Source organism: Dromiciops gliroides, chromosome 5 (genome assembly GCF_019393635.1).
Source record: "Dromiciops gliroides isolate mDroGli1 chromosome 5, mDroGli1.pri, whole genome shotgun sequence".
Taxonomy (NCBI): Eukaryota; Metazoa; Chordata; class Mammalia; order Microbiotheria; family Microbiotheriidae; genus Dromiciops; species Dromiciops gliroides.
The window spans coordinates 183,852,015-183,871,492 of record NC_057865.1 but is presented as its reverse complement, the minus strand read 5'-3'; the positions used below and the strand labels follow the sequence as shown (position 1 = coordinate 183,871,492).

The 19,478-nt window shown below is 36.8% G+C and overlaps 1 pseudogene; it reads left to right on the top strand.

Annotated features, from left to right (window-relative positions):
* Positions 1-18,584: 18,584 nt before the first annotated feature.
* Positions 18,585-19,177, top strand: LOC122728883 (annotated as a pseudogene).
* Positions 19,178-19,478: the final 301 nt, after the last annotated feature.

Here is a 19,478-nt window from a genome sequence, read left to right as displayed (position 1 = left end):
TGTTCACCCTTCCTTTCTTTCCCTCTATTGTAATAGGGTTTTTTTCACCTCTTCATATGATATAATTCTCTCCATTCCACCTCCCCTTTCCTCTCTTCCCCATAGAATCCCTTTTTAACCCCTTAATTATCTTTGTATCATCACATCAAAGACAATTTATATTTGTATCCTCTGTGTAAAGTCCTTCTCTCTGCACAAATACATTTACAATTCTTAAGAGTTATGAGTCTAGGGATATACACAGTTTAACCTAATTGAGTAACCCTTTTTTTTCACTCTGTTTACCTTTTTAAACTTCTCTTGAGTCTTGTATGTTAAGATCAAATTTTCTATTCACTTCTGGCCTTTTCATCAGGAAAGATTGAAAGTCCCCATTGTCATTAAATGTCCATCTTTTCCCCTGAAAGAGAATGATCATTTTTGCTGCGTAATAGATTCTTGGCTGCAATCCAAGCTCCTTTGTCTTCTGGAATATCATATTCTAAGCCTTGCGGTCCTCTAATGTTGAAGCTGCCAGGTTCTGAGCAATCCTGACTGTGGCTCCATGATATTTAAATTGCTTCTTTCTGGCTGCTTGGAGTATTTTCTCCTTCAACTGATAATTCTGGAATTTGGCTACAATATTCCTTGGAGTTTTCCTTTTGGGGTCTCTTTCTGGAGGTGATTGGTGGAGTCTTTCAATGATGATTTTATCCTCTGATTCTATGATATCAGGGCAGTTGTCCTTAATAATTTCCTGGAATATTGTGTCTAGATTCTTTTTCTGATCATGGTTTTCAGGCAGTCCAGTGATTCTCAAATTGTCTCTCCTGGATCTGTTTTCCAGATCAGTTGTCTTTCCAATGAGGTATTTCACATTTTCTTCTATTTTTTCATTCTTTTGATTCTGCTTGACTGATTCCTGGTGTCTCATGGATTCCTTATCTTCCAACTTTCCAATTTTAATTTTTAAGGCATTGTTTTCTTCAGCAAGATTATGCACCTTTTTTTCCCATTTGGCCAGATCAATTTTTTAAGGAATTGTTTTCTGCAGTCAATCTTTGTGCTTCCTTTTCCAAGCTGCTGATTCTTTTTTCATAGTTTTCTTGTTTTGCTTTTCATTTCTCTCCCCATTTTTTCTTCTACCTCTCTCAATTGATTTTTTAAATCCTTTTTGAGCTCTTCTAGGAAGGCTTTTTGTTCAATTCACCTTCCTTCTTGAGACTTTACATGTAGGCAATTTGAGGGTATTGTCCTCATCTGAGTTTGTGCTGCCTTCTTCCCTCTTGATACAGAAGCTGTCAGTGGAGAGGGCTCTTTTTTGCTTCTTACTCATTATGGCAGCTTATTTATTTATTTTTTAAGTTGAGGTCTGCTCTGGGGGCACCAGGGTCCCTGTTTTGGGCTTCTTGTGCAGGGGAATAGGTACTGTTTCACCAGCTTTTTACACTGAGGCCTTTATATGTGTGCAGTTCGCCCCCCTGCACTTCCTGTCTGAGTGCACTCAGTCAGTGTGCCTGGTCATGCCTGTCCTTTTCGTGGCCCTACAGCGGGCAACTTGCCCTCTCAGCTGGTGCAGGTAGGTTTTCCACTGTCCTTCTTGGCTACCAGATTTTTGAGCCAGGTTCCAGGGGCCTCAGTTGTTAGGCTGTGGCCCGCAGCTCCTGCTGACTTGCCCCGACCCCCTTCGCGCTGGGCTGCTGCCCTGTGCTGGGCCTCCCTTTTGCCTGAGTCAGACCAACCTTTTCCTGAAGTCTTCTAAATGATCTCTGGTTGGAAGACTGTGTCTCTCTGTCCCTTTGCAGGTTCTGTAGTTTCAGAATCAGTCCAGAAGCTTGATTTAATGTTCTTTTTAAGGGAACAGAAGGAGAGCTCAGGCAGCTTGCTGATTCCTCTCTGCCATCCTCGCTTTGGAAGTTTTAACCAGGAGTTGATTTCTTCAGTGGATTTTTCCCTATTTCACCAATTGTATTTTTTAAGGAATTCCTTTGTTCAGTCAAATTTTATGCTTCCTTTTCTAAGCTGTTGACTCTTTTCATGATTTTCTTGTGTAACTTTCATTTCTTTTCCCATTTTTTCATCTACTTCTCTCATCTGGTTTTTTAAATCCTTTTGGAGTTCTTCCAAGAAGGCCCTTTGGTCTTGAGACTAATTCATCTTCCTCCTTGAGGCATTACATGTAGGCATTTTGATAGTATTATCCTCATCTGAGTTTGTGTTTTGGTCTCCCCTGTCACCATAGAAGCTCACAATGGTAAAGGTCCTTTTCTGTTACTTACTCATATTTTACACTATTTTTTACTTTTAAAGTTGAGGTCTGCTCCTCCAGCACAGGGGCCACTGTTTCAAGCTTCTTTTGCTAGGGGATAGGGGCCTCATCACTGGCTTTCTGCTCTGAGGCCTCTGTGGATTGCAGAATTCTCATCTACAGGATTGCTCCCAGAATTGGAATGGCTTGGCCTACTGGTGCCTGTCATGTTGGTTGTTCTCTAACTGGCAGTTTGCCCTCTCAGTTTGGAGTTGAGGAAGTCTCACAGCCTGCTGTGCCACCAGCCTGCTTATCCAGGATCAAGGGTTACTCAGATCCTGATCTGTGCCAAGAGCCTCCTGCTGAGTTCCCCAGACCTTTTCCATGCTGTACTGAGTTGCACTGTTTTCTCCTCCCAAGTGAGATAGACCTTTTCTGAAGTCTTCTAAATTATCTCAAGTTGGAAGACTGTGTTCCTCTGTCTTTTTGTAGGTATCTATCTCCAAAATCCATTTAAAGGCTTAATTTAATGTTGCTTCTGAGGGAAATTTGGGAGACCTCAGGAAACTTCCTGCCTTCTCTCTTCCATCTTGACCCTGTCCCCTGATTATCTCAATAGATGAAGATAAAGCTTTTGACAAAATACTACATTCATTCTTATTTTTATAAATATAGAAAGCATAGTAATAGATGGAGATTTCCTTAAAATAATAAGTAGTAACTATCTAAAATTATCAGCAAGTATTATCTATAATGATCATAAGCTAGAAGTCTTCCCAATTAAATTAGTATTGGAAAAAGGATACACAATATCATTATCACTATTATTATTCAATATTGTATTCAATATAGCCAAGAGAAAAAAAGAAATTAAGGGAATCAGACTAGTCAATGAGGAAATAAAACTATTTCTCTTTACAGGTGATATAATGGTATACTTAGAGAATTCCAAAGAATCAGCTAAAAACCTGGTTGAAATAATTAATAACTTCAGCAAAATTGCAGTATATAAAATAAAGATAAATAAGTCATCAATTTTTCTGTATATTGACAATCAAATCCTGCAGGAGGAGAAATCCCATTTAAAATACCTCTAGACAATATAAAATATTTGAAAGTCTACCTGCCAGGACAAACCCAGGCACTATGTGAACAAAATTACAAAATACTTTTCACACAAATAAAGACATCTAAACAAAAGGAGAAATATTCATTGTGCATAATTAGACTGAGCTAACATAATAAAAAATAACAATTTTACCTAAATTTATTTATTCAATGCCATAGCAATCAAAGTTCAAAAAATATTTTACAGAGCCAGAAGAATAATAACCAAATGCATCTGGAGGAGCAAAATGTAAATAAATCAAGAGAATCAATGATATTAAAAAATATGAAGGAAACTGGCTTAGCAGTACCAGATCTCTAAATGTATTTACAAAGAAGTTATCATCAAAACAATATGTTATTGGCTAAAAATTAGAGTTGTGAATCAGTGAAATAGATTAGGTACAAAATACACAATAGCAAAGGATGATAGAAATATAATGTTCAATAAATACAAAGATCTAGAATTTGGGCAAGAACCGCTCATTTGACAATAATGGCTAGGAAAATTGGAAAGGAACTTGTCAGAAATTAGGTGTAGATCAACATTTCACACAGTAAAACAAAATAAAATCAAAATGGGTAAATGACTTAGACATAAAGCATAATATCATAAGCAAATTAAGGAACCATGGAAATTTACCTGTTAGCTCTGGATAAGGGAAGAATTTATGAACAAATAAGATATAGCGATCCATATGTGATTTTTAAATGGATAATTTTGATTACATTCAATTAAAAATCTTTTATATGAACAAAACCAATCCAGCTAAGCTTAGAAGGAAAGCAGATACAAGTTTTTTTCTGATAAAGATTTCATTTCCCAAAGATATAGAGAACTGAATCAAAATTATGAGAATACAAATCATTCTCCAATCGAAAAATGTCTAAAGGATATGATCAAGCAGTTTTCATTCAGAAGAAGAAATCAAAGCTATCTATACCATTTTTTAAATGTTCTAAAAATACAAAAACAAAAAAAAATAAAAATGCTCTAAATGCATATTGATTCTCTAAATGCAAATTAAAACAGCTCTGAAGTATCATCTCACATCTATCAGATTGGTTAAAATGATGAAAGGAAAAATGGTCAGTTTTGAAGGGAATATTTAAAAAAATTGCAATACTAATACACTTGCTGGAGTTCTGAATAGATCCAACTATCATGGACATCAATTTGGAACTATGCCCAAAGTACTATATAAATATGCATAAGCTTTGACCCAGCAATATTACTATTAGGTCTATATCCCAAAGGAAAATAAAAGTGAGAAGATGAGAAAACCCTACATACTTTTTCTGTAAATACTGGTAAGAATGTCTTCTTTCCACAATATCATTTGCCACAGTAAGGAATCAAAGTAAGCATCAAATAAGCACTTAATATGCACCCAGTACTGTACTAATTGCTATGAATGCAAATCTTAAAACAAGGATAATTGCTACCCTTAAAGGGCTTAAATTCCAATTGTGAAAGAAAATATGGGAAGAGTTAGGTCTAGGGCACAATGTTTTGATCTGAAGAGTCAGAGATTATGAGTGAATATACAGGGAGTCAGTTAGCATGCCCTTTCCAGAAATTATAGTACTATTGATTTCATTCCTGTGTCCAAAGCAAGAGAAAGAAACAGGGACACAGCAGGTTTAACCATCGTAGTGTGCAGCACTACAAGCTCAAGAAATATTATTTATGGTCTAGCTGGCTTCCATTCCATTTAGGAATCTCATAGCTGAACCTGAATTCCATAGCAGGAAAGGGGCAGTTCTTCTCCCATGTATAAGAGGTCCCTCTAGGATTGAATAGATCTCCAGATACTCAAGAGAGTAATAACAACAGGAAATTTCTTCTTGTTCCAAATCATAATTGTGAACCTTTCCACACACAAAATGTTTGCCATCCTTTGCACCTCAATTTGGGATATAATCTAGTTTTAGATGTCTACTTGTAATTGGCAGATTGGTCGATTACTAATTCTTTATCTCTCCTTTCTACCTAATTCCCAGGGAGTCCAAGCAACAACTTGGTTAACAGTAGGTAGGTGTGACATATAACCACCACAACAACATTTTTATAGCACTTACCATGTGCCAAGCAATGTACTAAGGCCTTTACTCAAGTCTTTTTGACCTGAAGCTCACTGCACTACCATTTTTGAGGGATCCTGCTGCTGATTCTGTTATTCCCTTTAGAGACTCTCCACTTTGTTAAATCTTTGTATCTATCCCCTAATAGCCTTATCAGCATCTGTGATCCTTACAGTTTAATGGCTGGACAAAATGTTGGACAGCTGACTGGATATTTCATCTGGCCCTTCATTGCATGGTTACTCAGACCAGGAAGCTTCTACTCATTATTTCCTGTACTGGTATCATCAAGCTGGTCTTATATTCTTCACTATGTTTCCATTACTGTTATAATTCCTATTCCATATCAATCTGGTGCACAGGAATTTCTGGTAAATTGATACTGCACACTCTAGCACACATGTGTCCATTTTGGCCACAGTGGCAGCAAAATACAACTTGGCCACTCCATATGAAGTCTTACCAAAATGGATGATCCAGCAAAAACTAAATGGGGCATATTATTTAGTGCTAGACTTGAAGTCAAAAAGAATTAAGTTTTGATCAGGCCTCAGAAACATTAACTGCATGATCCTGGGCACATAACTTTTTTCTTACTTGGTTTCCTTATCTGTAAAATGGGGATGAAAAAAATCGGTTGTAATGAGGATTAAATAAAATATGTGTTAAGTTCTTTGTAAATTTTAAAGTGCTATATAAACATTAGCTATTTCTATTTATAACCTCTTATCGCAAACTTCTTTATCTCTATATGAATGCCTTTGGTGCTTATTGTCACTTTTACTTAGGATCTGATAAAGTTGATTACACATTTTTCCAGAACTAAGTTTATGATCTTGGGGCCCAAAATGATCCTAATCTTTGATCCAGTCTCTGTTTCTTATTGCAACTTCTATGAAATTCAAATTCTGATCATCTATTTTATATTATTTTCATAAATACACACAATAAGCAAGTATTCTCTTACTTATTAACACAACTCTTCTTCACCCCTACTCTGTCAGTGCTCTTCCCATAACAGACTGCTTTGAACTTCAGTCCTAAACCTTTTTGCTCTAACATAATAAGAGATTATTTATTGGTTGAACAGCGACCAATCACTATGACCAATATGCAAATACCCTGCAATCTGGTGGGGTTAGTATTAGCTGCTTTTCTTTTCCTCTCTCTCTGCTATCATTATCTTTTTCTTGACCAGGACTATCAATTCTAAATGACTTAGGGATTGCCTTTGCTATTCACTCATTGATAGGTACAACCCTGGGGTAGACCAGCCCCTAGGAACTTGGATAAGTTTGGAATTGTTCATCTATTCCACAGAAACTTCTCCTTTGATAACTACACTATGGAGAACCCTTTCCATGTAATATGTAGTCAGAGGTTTTCTCCTTCCTAGAGAGATTTTTTTTTTTGCGGGGCAGTGGGGGTTAAGTGACTTGCCCAAGGTCACACAGCTAGTAAGTGTCAAGTGTCTGAGGCCGGATTTGAACTCAGGAACTCCTGAATCCAGGGCAGGTGCTTTATCCACTGTGCCACCTAGCCGCCCCCTCCTAGAGAGATTTTAAGGAAATGAACATAGCTGTCCTATGTGTTGTCCTCACCATCAAATTGTCCATCTAATCTCTGAAAGAATTCCAACAAAATACCTTCAAGATGCTGAACTTTTGTATAGTCTACGTGGGCAAAATTAGGTCCTCTACAGTCCTCCATTAGACATCTCCATTTTTCCACATCAGTCCCTTGCTGTTTTTGTATGATTCCTATGCCATGTACAAGCTAGGAATGGAATATTTCTCTCCTAATGATAGACTGGGGTGCCCCTGGAAATGACTGTATTTTTCCATAGTGAATCTATTATAATTCATACACTGTGTGACCCTGGGCAAGTCACTTAACACTTTGCCTCAATTTTCTCATCTGTAAAATGAGCTGGAGAAAAAAATAGACAACCGTTCTCAAATTGGGGTCACAAAGAGTTGGACATGACGGAAACCACCGAACAAAAATTGTTATTTTATTGACTGCAGTGGATTTGTTATATTTAAATGATGAAAACTTTTCTTTAAAAATTACCTGTTGGATCTTACACCTTATACTAAAATAAGGTCAAAATGGGTACATGATTTAGACATAAGAGGTGATACCATACGTAAATTAGGAGAGGAAGGAATAGTCTACCTTTCAGATCTTTGGAAAGGAGAACAGTTTATGACCAAACAAGAGATAGAGAATATTATGAAATGCAAAATGGATGATTTTGATTACATTAAATTAAAAAGTTTTTGTACAAACAGAAGCAATGCATCCAAAATTAGAAGGGATTCAGAAATCTGGGAAACAATTTTTATGGCCAGTACTTCTGAAAAAGGTCTAATTTCTAAAATATATAGGGAACTAAATCAAATTTATTAGAATCCAAGTCATTCCCCAATTGAGAAATGGTCAAAGAATATGAACAGGCAGTTTTCTGATGAAGAAATCAAAACCCCAAATTTGGGGGGCAGGGTCACAAAGAGTCAGATATGACTGAAAACTAAACAAAAACAAAAATAATTCTGGTTTTAATAGAAATAACTGACATTTATATAAAACTCTCCATACTTTATTGTTTAAGCCTATGAAAAGCATTGTAAGATAAGTAGTCAAAGCAGTATTACCTCCACTTCATTCATGTGAAAACTGAGATTCAGGAACATAAAATAATTTATCCATGCTTGGTCATGCAGATAATGTCAAAAGAAATGCTTGAACTTAGGTCTTCCTGATTCCTAGCCCGGCACTTTCTCTATCATACTATGCAGCCTGCCCCCATGGTCAGCTAACAATCTGCTTTCTCATACTAGTGGTAAACTCAGGGTCACTTTTTTTGCTGAGGATGTGAGAAATTGGTTACTAAATATTGAGAGTGAAGTAATCACTAGGTTGCTGGCAGCCAAGATTGGTGCTGACCTCTTTAGTATGTTTTTTTTTTAATTGTCCTCAAATACATGGTTTGTTTGTTTTTTTACCAAGAAGGTTTTAACCTTCCCCACAACGGTTAGCCATTGGCAAATTAATAAATATTCCCCATGAATCTCCATCACTTATCTCTTTGGGACTGTTGAAATCTATTAAAGTTTTAGATTGTTCATATAAAAGAGCTGCCAATTTTCTTTCCTGTTTGTATATATTAGTTAGTACTTGACTTCCCCTTGTAATAGCATCATCATCAGTCAATAAGTAACCCCAAATTAGTGAACCTTTATTTTGGTCAAGTCCTATTCCATGTGCAACAATTTTCCAAAAACTGAATAGCCGTAGTAATTATTCAGCCTAATATTCTAGTAATATAAAAAGTTCAACAATACCACATCAAAAGTAAACAACCAAATCTCAGTGACATTTCAACATATAATGTTATAAAATAATTATGCAATTCAGCTTGTCTGACTTGCAATAGAGTTGCACTGGAAAATTTTTCTGTCAAATTATAGTCTAAAAAAGGTAAAATTTTTGGTGTGGATCACTGATTTAAGCAAGTATGATAGAAATTCTATAGATATAAGAAATGTGCACTTTGAAATTCTAATAATCATATAAACAAATGTAAAATGTACCCCCATATGAGCCTCCACATGGGATAAGTCCCACCCCTCTCCCCCTAGACCTTCACATATGAATATAGATTCCACATTATATTGGGAATCCTTTCTACTTCCAGGTTTGGTGTGCTGTTTATTCAAAATCACAGCCCAAGTATCTACTTCTATATCAATGCACACAAAAGACCTATGGAACAATATGAAAAGAACTTATTTAAGGCATAACGAAAAGGTTAATAGGATCATAGGATCTAGAGTTAAAAGTAATTTCAGGTAAAATAACAGAACTGGATCGGGCATGTAATATTCTCTGTAACTTTATCTAAAATAACAATCATCAGATTCTTTATTAATCTCTCCAGTTCTCTACCATAGGAAGGGCAGTCAGTTCAAACCAGTAGTGATTCAGGAGGGACCAATGCCATCTGCCTCTTGAGTTTCTTTTGCTTGAACTTCAAGAAAGCATGTTAGTGATACTATCTCCTCAGGGGTTAAATTACATTTTCCTTTGGACCTATAGTCATTATTGTACTATAGTTAGGTCACATTATATGACCTCCTCTCTTCCCCTGTGGTCATCCAGCCCCACTTCAAACTTCTTCTATCCCAGCACCCAATGTATATATCTCCATTTCATTTTTTAAGCATGTGGCTGCTCTCCAAATTTTTTCTATATTTGTTCTGTTTACATTCCAATTCTGATCCACATGACTATTCTGCCCTCAATTCTAATCCCTGCCAGTGATGGCTCTCTCCTTCAGCCAGCTACTATCACCTCACCTCCCTAATTTACCACCCATCAAACACCAAAATAGCATGGAGAAGTCTTAAGATCCTAGATCCTACTCTGATGAACAGTAATTCCTCCTGTGCTGGAAATGTGGATTGCAAAAGCTGTACCAGAAAAATTAAAGGCAAACTTTATCCATATCTATATTATACTATGATGATTCATTTTAACTGAAGTATCTTAGAGTTGGTACAATACATGTGGGGGTGGGGGATGTGTCCATTTAACAAGGAAAAAAACATAATTCAATTCCCTTTGTTTTGAGCTCACAAATCTTGCATCATAAAAATAAAGGTACCATTTCACAAAAGTTATATTTGTTTTCACATTTGTAGCAAAATTACATCAATAGGTTGATTTGGAAGAACAAATGATTAATAATAATTTATATTGGGTGAAAAAGAGGTGCCACAGAATAAATATGGATTTTAAAGTTCTAATGATGTTTTTAATAATAGAGAAAACTATGTGGAAATACACACACACACCCATATACATATATACACATATACAATCCATATTTACACAAATACATATATAAAATATGTGTGTATCGCTGTGTGTATATATATATGCATTTACTTTCTTCTCTTTCAACTAACCTTTGAGTGAGAGAAACTTCTGCTCATGTCAAATGAACATGAGGATATTAACAACTGGTCTTAGTGCCTATCGGCTGTTGTTGGTTATATTTCCTTTACCAAGCTGCCTTTCTGTACTACTGCCACTGACCTTGCAAACAGCTCTGACAAAGGTCGGAATGGATTCATTGATCAGCTAGACCAAGCATATGACAGTCTGTGCCTTAATTGAATCCCAAAAGGGGGCAGACTGGGTTTTTATTACAGAGGCCAGCCGATAGCACTCATTAAAAGCTCCACAGACTGTGTGGTTTACTAATTAGTTTATTATACAGACACCTTGACGATGGGCAAAGTTGTCATTTTGCCCTTTATCGCACAGGGGATGTTGTTAAAAGTTTAATCAGCTAACACTGACCAAGTTAGCTTGGCAGGCTGTGGATGGTCATTACTGAGGTCACCCCTACTGTAGCAATTCTGACAGGGTCACAGCATGAACCCTCAATAAAAAGAGTGTTACATAAGGTAAAAGCGCACCTGAAAAGGGAACCCAGGAAAGATATGTGCTCTGTGGGGAGCAGGAAACAGATGGGCTGAAAGGACAAACGGATCCTTTTAGTTTAACTTTGCCTACTCTGTTTAACATATGTTTTCTGAAAAGATGGGAAGCACAGTGATCATTTTGATATGTTCATCAGAATGGAGATCAGGACCAGTTAAAGTCTGACCACATGCTAGGCATTTCAAGCGTTTCTCTTAACGTGTCCCAGAGAAATCTTCCAAAGGGTCATCCTGAATCTTATCTTTTGCCCTCTAGAATCTAATGAACAATTTTATAAAGTTATTCTCTAACATATCCATGTTGACAGTTCAGAAAACCATAGAAAGCCAGAGAGAATCATAAGGACTCCCAGACACCATCCTGGTCCGACTCAACAGGAATTATTCCCATGGCATTCACATTATCTCAGTGGATGTGGTAGTTCTAGCAAACTTTTTATGGTCTGTTATGACTTCAAAGAAAATTTCCTGCCTACTCCTAAGCAAGATTTTGTAATTAGTGAAACAGAGAAGAATCTATTTGGGGTTTTAAACATGGTTCAGCAGAAGTTTGCATTAGTAAAAAGAGCTGATAGTCAACAAGAATTTATTAAGCTATATGACTGTGTCAGACAGTTCTAAGTGTCTGACAAACAAAAGGAGAGTTACTGGGTACATTCAAGATAAATACAGAGGAGATGGAAGGTAATCTCAAAGAGAAGACGTTAGCAGCTAGGAAGAATGGGAAAGATTTACACACAAGGTGAGATTTAAACTGTGCTGAATGAAGCCAGGTTAACTAAGAGATAGGGCTGTAGAAGGATAGCATTCTAGGAAGGAGATGGGAGATACCTGAATTGTGGATTGGGCAGTGGGGAGGGAATATGAAGAGTGAAAAGTGGGAGGACAAGAAAGTTAGGAAAGGTCCAGGATTTTATTTCCTTTAAACAGAAGAATTCACATTTTATCCTAGAGAAAATAGGGAACCAATGGGGGTGACTAGGGTTGGAGTGGTATAACCAGACCTACACTTTAGGAAAATTGTTTTCAAATTCTGCGTTGGATATGCTGACTTTTAAGAAGTCTATGGGACAACCAGGAAATATACAAAAGGAATTTGGTGATTCAGGACAGAAACTTGGGCCTATATATGTAGATATGGGAATCATCTACATACGGATAATAATTGAACCCATTGAAAGCTAATGAGATAGTACAGAATATAATCTTTGCAGAGCAAGGACTATATAACTTACTTGTATTTATATACCCAGTATTTAGCCCAGTGAATGGCACAAAGCAAGTGCTTAATGAGTGTTAGAACTTTCTTTTGGTACCTACCCATCAAAAAGATATGAGATCAGGGCAGCTAAGTGACTCAGTGGATAGAGCACCAGCCCTGAATTTAGGAGGACCTGAATTCAAATTTGGCCTCAGACACTTGACACTTACTAGCTGTGTGACCCCGGACAAGTCACTTAACCCCAATTGCCTCACTTAAAAAAAAAATTTAAATTTAAATTTGAAAAAAAGATATGAGATTCTAGTGCAGAACTTTTGGCTGGTCCCACATTTAATGAGTGTGAAATGGACAAAGAATAAGCAAGGGATACTGAAGAGTGGTTAGTTACTGGTTCAGTAGGGATCTTGGTGGTCTCTTATATACAAATGATAGCTGATATTTATACAAAGTCATGAGGTTTGCAAAGCAATACCTCATTATCTCATATGTCATCATACCAACCTTGACTCATAGATAATGCAAGTATTAATTTATAGAGAAAGAAAACAAAGCTGAGAATGGTTAAATTACTTGCTCAGGTGAATTTGTGTTATTTGGAGGATCAGCAAGAATACTTGAAGAGAGCAATTCATCAAATTCCTTTGTCCAAATTATTGTCTCTATTTGTATTTCATATCCATATTTATATATTTATTTCTTTGCTTTCTAAATGACTGATTTTGTGATAGACTGGTCAAACAGTTCATACACAGACATAATAAGATTTATTTGTTTAAGTCCTAATAAGATTAATTTAAGGATAATTGTTTTAAAACTATTAGAGGTCTTAGAAGGGTTAGAGATAGAGGTATTGCAGTTTCTCAGATCTGCCTCTTGAAGTGGGTGTCCAGCAACTACCTGGGAAGTCATTTCAACCTCAGATTAGCTAATTATAGTGAGGGCAGGACAGAATGGCAGCTCTTCAGGTTACTCATGGATGAAGGCTGGTAGCATCCCAAATTGAGAAACAGCACCAAATATTTCTCACCAGCTTTCCTTTTTAATGTAGAAAAGATATCACCTTAGTGACATGAGTAATGTTTCAGTTTGACAATTCCTTGATATTTTAAAATAATGACTGGCTAGATGGGGTAGCAGAATCATCGTTTTTAGAAACAAGCAGTAGTTTAAGGACAATAAGACAAAATAGGGAGAAATAATTCATAGATAAGCAGGAAGATAAACAATCATTATGAACTCAAGTATGCTAATGGAATTCTTTTTAATATGTAAGGAACTTGACCACTGTCAAAGGAAATGACCTTGAAGCATGTTCTTTGGTGGAGCGACAAAAGGCCTTTGCTTATGGAGTTTATAACTTTCCCTTGATAGATCCAGTTACTGATTCTTACTATATATGCAACTGTGGGCAAGACACTTAGCCTTTCTAGGCCTCATTTTCCTCATCTGTAAAATGCAAAGTTTAGACTAGATGGTATCTGAGGTCCTTTCCAGTTCTATGTGTATGCTCCTGGGACTTTATGAATTCATTAACAGTATAGTTTTTGCTAGGTGCAAAAAAATCATAAATAACAAACATATCTTTACATGTCATATCGAAAAGGAGAAACCAGCTACAAACCATATAAGGAGACACAATTTAGCTTACCCTAACACACCATGGATATACATCTGGTGTTGAAAGTTGAATTTGAACCCAGGTCTTTCCTAAGGCCAAATCTAATGCTATTTTCTTTCAAAAGGCTGTTTCTCAGAATATGATACAGACTGCTATTGATTTGCTTATTTTTGGCTAAATCAATATTTGGCATTTTAACAAACTATTTCTCTTTGAATAATAGTATGTTCTGGAGACTTCGAAATAACTAATTAAAGTAGTCTTAATTAACCTATTATTAAACTATTAAAGTATTCCCAACTAACAGGTAATTTTCTTGTTTTTGTTTTTCCAACAGATAGTTTTTAAAATAAAAGTATTTTAGTATTTTCCAGTTACATGTAAAGATGGTTTTCAACATTTGTTTATATAAGTTTTCCAATTTCAAATTTTTCTCCCTTCCTCCCCAAGATAGCAGCAATCCAATCCAATATAGGTTTTATATATAAATATACATGTATATGTATATATTTATGTATATGTATATATAGACACATATACAATAACATCAAACACATTTCTGCATTAGTCATGTTATAAGACAAGAATCAGAGCAAAAAGGAAAAACCTCAAAAAAGAAAAACAACAGCACCAAAAACAAAAGAAATAGTATGATCTAATCAGCACCCCTATTCCACAGTTCCTTTTTCTTTTTCTGCATTTGGAGAGCCTTTTCCATCATGAGTCCTTTGGAACTTTCTTGTAATGTTGTATTGGTGAGAAGAATCTAGCCTATCACAGTTGATCAACACATAATGTTGATGATACTGTGTACAATGTTCTTCTGGTTCTGCTCATCTCACTCATCATCAGATAATGCAAGTCCTTCCAGGTTTCTCTGAACTCCTCCTGCTCATTGTTTCTTACAACACAATAAAATTCCATTACATTCATATTGTAAAGAATTAATTGTTATTTGAGGTTTTTATGCTTTGGTGTGCACTGGCCTGGGGCTCTGCAAACTGAACAGTGCTCCACCCACTGTTTGTAGCCATTGCCATGGTGCTGGCACCTCATGTCATCACCACTCACCTATAGCTACATGGGCCTGGCAAAATTATAATGATTGGAAGCCTAGTGAGTGCAGTCATGTGACTGTCAGAGCAGCCATCCAATTGGCTGGGGTCTGTGTGGAGTGTGCTGGGAGGAAGGAAGGTTTTTTTTCTGGCATTCTAGGTGGAAGCTGGAAGGTGCTGGAAGAGACTGTGCTGTATTCTCAGCCGAATCCTGGGTGGTGGTGTTTTTTCAGGTTGTATGATTTCCCTTTCCCCATTTTATTTGCTTTCCTTTGATCCAACTGATCCTGTTTGTGTTGTGTTTTTTTTTTAGGTTTGTTCTTGTTAAAATAAATCCTGTTCTGTTTGAGGGAGGCTGCAAGTCTCCTTCCTTGCCCAGATATTGTGGCAAGCCACTTAGCTAACATTCCCCAATTAAAAATTGGTCCCCACAATATACCACATCTTGTTCAGCCATTCCCCAATTGATGGGCAACCCCTCAATTTCCAATTCCTTGCCATCACAAAAAGAGCAGCTATAAATATTTTTGTACATGTGGGTCCTTTTACATTCTTTATGATATATCTTTGGGAAAAAAGACCCAAAAGTAGTATTGCTGGGTCAAAGGGTATGCACAGCTTTATAGCCCTTTGGGCATAGTTCCAAATTCCTTTCCAGAATGGTTGGATCAGTTCACAGCTCCACCAACAATGCATTAGTGTTCCAATTTTTCCACAGCTTCTCCAACATTTATTATTCTCCTTTTTTGTCATATTAGCCATTCTGATAGGTGTCAGGTGGTACCTCAGAGTTGTTTTAATTTGCATCTCTCTGATCAATAGTGATTTAGAGCATTTTTTTCATATGGGAATAGAAAGCTTTGATTTCTTCATCAGAAAACTGCCTGTTCATATTCTTTGACCATTTCTCAATTGGGGAATGACTTGGATTCTAATAAATTTGATTTAGTTCCCTATATATTTTAGAAATTAGACCTTTTTCAGAAGTACTGGCCATAAAAATTGTTTCCCAGATTTCTGAATCCCTTCTAATTTTGGATGCATTGCTTCTGTTTGTACAAAAACTTTTTAATTTAATGTAATCAAAATCATCCATTTTGCATTTCATAATATTCTCTATCTCTTGTTTGGTCATAAACTGTTCTCCTTTCCAAAGATCTGAAAGGTAGACTATTCCTTCCTCTCCTAATTTACGTATGGTATCACCTCTTATGTCTAAATCATGTACCCATTTTGACCTTATTTTAGTATAAGGTGTAAGATCCAACAGGTAATTTTTAAAGAAAAGTTTTCATCATTTAAATATAACAAATCCACTGCAGTCAATAAAATAACAATTTTTGTTCGGTGGTTTCCGTCATGTCCAACTCTTTGTGACCCCAATTTGAGGTTTTCTTGCCAAAATACCGGAGTGGTTTGCCACTTCCTTCTCCAATTCATTTTATGGATAAAGAACTAAGGCAAATAAAGTTAAGTGACTTGCATAGGGTCACACAGCTAGTAAGTGTCTGAAGGCAAATTTGACCTCAGGAATATGAGTTTTGCTGACCTTAGGGCCAACACTATATCGACTTACCACCTAGCTGCCCTAAATATCTATTTAAATATCTTAAAAGTGACACTCCACTTTTCTGACTAAGGACATTTTATCTGACTATTTCCCATGCCTAGAATATTCTCCCTCTTCATTTTTTTCTTCTGGCTTCCCTGGCATCCTTTCAAATCCCAGCTAAAATCCTATCTTATATGATAAACCTTTCTTTCCTCATTCCTCTTAATACCAGTAATGCCTCCCCTCTGTTGATTATCTCCAACTTATCTTGTATATATTTTGTTTGTACATTGTTGTTTTCATATATTGTCTCCCCCATTAGACTCTGAGCTCCTTGAGAGCATGAGCTGTCTTTTGCCTTTCTTTGTATACTAAGAGCTTAGGGTGGGTACATAATAGGTGCTTAACAATGCTCATTTACTGACTATTATGAAACCTCTTCAGCAGTGATTTTAAAGTACTCCTCATTTTCTCACTGACTGACCAAGGATTTTCAGATGCATGGAACTGAAAGACCAGCCCTGGTCATACAGTTTTGAATTGTGCCTACCCAACCCTCATCCTGTGAAATTGAAAAGCAATCCTGGTTTTCCTGTCCATTTTTAAATCTGAATGAGACTGAGCACAGCAGCCAAGTTCTTCTGAAATCTTAATTATATTATGATAAGCCATTGGGGAAGGGAAGGTTATATTTCATACAATAAAAGATTTAAATGCTGTTTTTTTAAGTGATCATTATGTCAGAAAAAAATCTTAGTAAAACAATTATTTTTTGGAAATTTTTTTGATAAGTTAAATTCTATATGTTACATATTTAGAAATGTGTGACTTTCTTGGTTAACAAAAAAGAGTACCTCTTTGGGTTTCAAAACTAAAAAGTAGCAACAGTAACAATCAAAGGGACAGCCAGATCCTGTGATAAAATTCAGGGTAAGAAATATTAGCTAGTTAACAACTCTAGTCATGCCTTGGAGCTGAAAAAAAAATTAATCAAGGTGTTTAATAGCTGTAGAACCATATTAAAGGTTAGTTTATGACTGGAAGTAGAGAAAATTCTCTGTGTTAAATTGAAACCGCGAAGGGAATTTTAGTAGGCATAGTGTAATTGTACAAAATTGAATTGATTGAAGACAGTAAGACTTACCAATAAGGCTAAGCAAGGGTCTTGTAAAATGGGGGTATTCTAACTATTTAGTTTTCCTTGCACATCCCCTGAGGAGTCGTCTCATAGAGACAGATTGCTCTGTCATATCCAGACAGGCAAATACTACATCATTAATTCAGTGAAGAAGACAAAAAGAAGAGGATGAAATGGAGGAACAGAAGAGGAAAACGCTGCTAAAGGTAACCCTCAAGTCAGTCAGCAATCCAGTCATCAAGTATTGTAGAGATACAAAGAAATTTTGTAAAAATAGTCCCTGTTCTCAAGGAGTTCACAGTCTAATGGAGGAGAAAATATGCAAAGAGGGTAGCTACTGCCATTGAGGGGGATTAAAAAAGATTATTGTAGTGGTGATACTTGAAGAAACTTTGCCTGGGACTTGAAGAAAGCCAAAGTGGCCAGGAATTGAAGATGAGTAAGAAAAGAATTCCAGGCATGTGGAATAGCTAATTAAAATATCCACAGCTGGAAAATAGTCTGTCTTGTGCAAGGAACATCAAGAAGGCCAATGTCACTAGATCACAGAAAATATAGGGGGCCAAAATGGGGTTAAGGTATAAGAAGACTGAAAAGGTAGGAGGGGACCGGGTTATAAAAAACATTAAATGCCAAGCAGAGGATTTTATATTTAATCCAGGAGGTAATAGGGAGCCACTGAAGTTTCTTAAAGGAGGAGAAGGGAGAGATGGCATGGTCAGATGTTTATTCTAGAAACATAAATTTGACAGCTGAATGGAGAATGGACCAGAATAAGGAGAGAGTTGAGATAGGGGAATCAACCATAAGGCTGTTGCAATAGTTCTAGCATGATGGCCTGCACCAGGATGGTAGCAGTGTCAGAGGAGAGAAAAGGCCAGAGATGAGAGATATTATTAACATAGAATTGATGAGACTTGGAAACAGATTATATATGGGTGCTGTAGAGAGCGAAAACTCAAGGATGATATCAAGGTTTCAAGCCTGGGTGACTGGGGAGATTGTGGTTCCCTTAACAGTAACTGGGCTCTTTTGTCCTTTCTGGGAGCCAAGATGTCTAAGCAAGGATGTGTGGGTCTTCCAGAACCAAGTTCTGAATTTCATTGGGTCTCCCAATGGGAGCCACCATCAGTTGTGCTGATAATACAGGGGCCAAGAATCTGTACATCATCTCTGTGAAGGGAATTAAGGGAAAATTAAAGAGGTTTCCTGCAGCTGGTGTAGGTGACATGGTAATGGCCACAGTCAAAAAGGGGAAACCAGGGGGCAGCTAGGTGGCACAGTGGATAAAGCACCAGCCCTGGATTCAGGAGGACCTGAGTTCAAATCCAGCCTCAGACACTTGACACTTACTAGCTGTGTGACCCTGAGCAAGTCGCTTAACCCCCATTGTCCCGCAAAAAAAAAAAAAAAAAAAAAAGGGCAGGGCGGGGGGGGGGGAGAACCAGAGCTCTGGAAGAAGGTTCATCCAGCATTGGTAATAAGGCAATACAAGTCATATCAGAGAAAAGATGGTGTGTTCCTATACTTTAAAGACAATGCAGGGGTCATAGTAAACAGTAAAGGCAAGATGAAAGGTTCAGTCATCATGGAGCCTGTTGCCAAGGAGGGTACTGACTTGTGGCCCAGGATTGCATCTAATGCCAGCAGCATTGCTTGATTCTCCTAAAGCCCACTTGTGAAATCTCCTAATGAAAATGTCAAAAAAAGAAAAGAAAAGAAAAGAAAAGAAAAGAAAAGAAAAGAAAAGAAAAGAAAAGAAAAGAAAAGAAAAGAAAAGAAAGAAAAACAGTAACTAGAAAATTAGGAAGAGGGGAGGACCAGGGAAGGGAGACTACTGGTTGCAGAAGAGTTGCTGATCTGAATTAGTAGGAGGAGTTTCCTCATTTTGCTATTTCCTATGCCAAAGAAATCACAGGTCCAACCTTTATCCTTTTTGAACATTATTATAGCGGCTAATT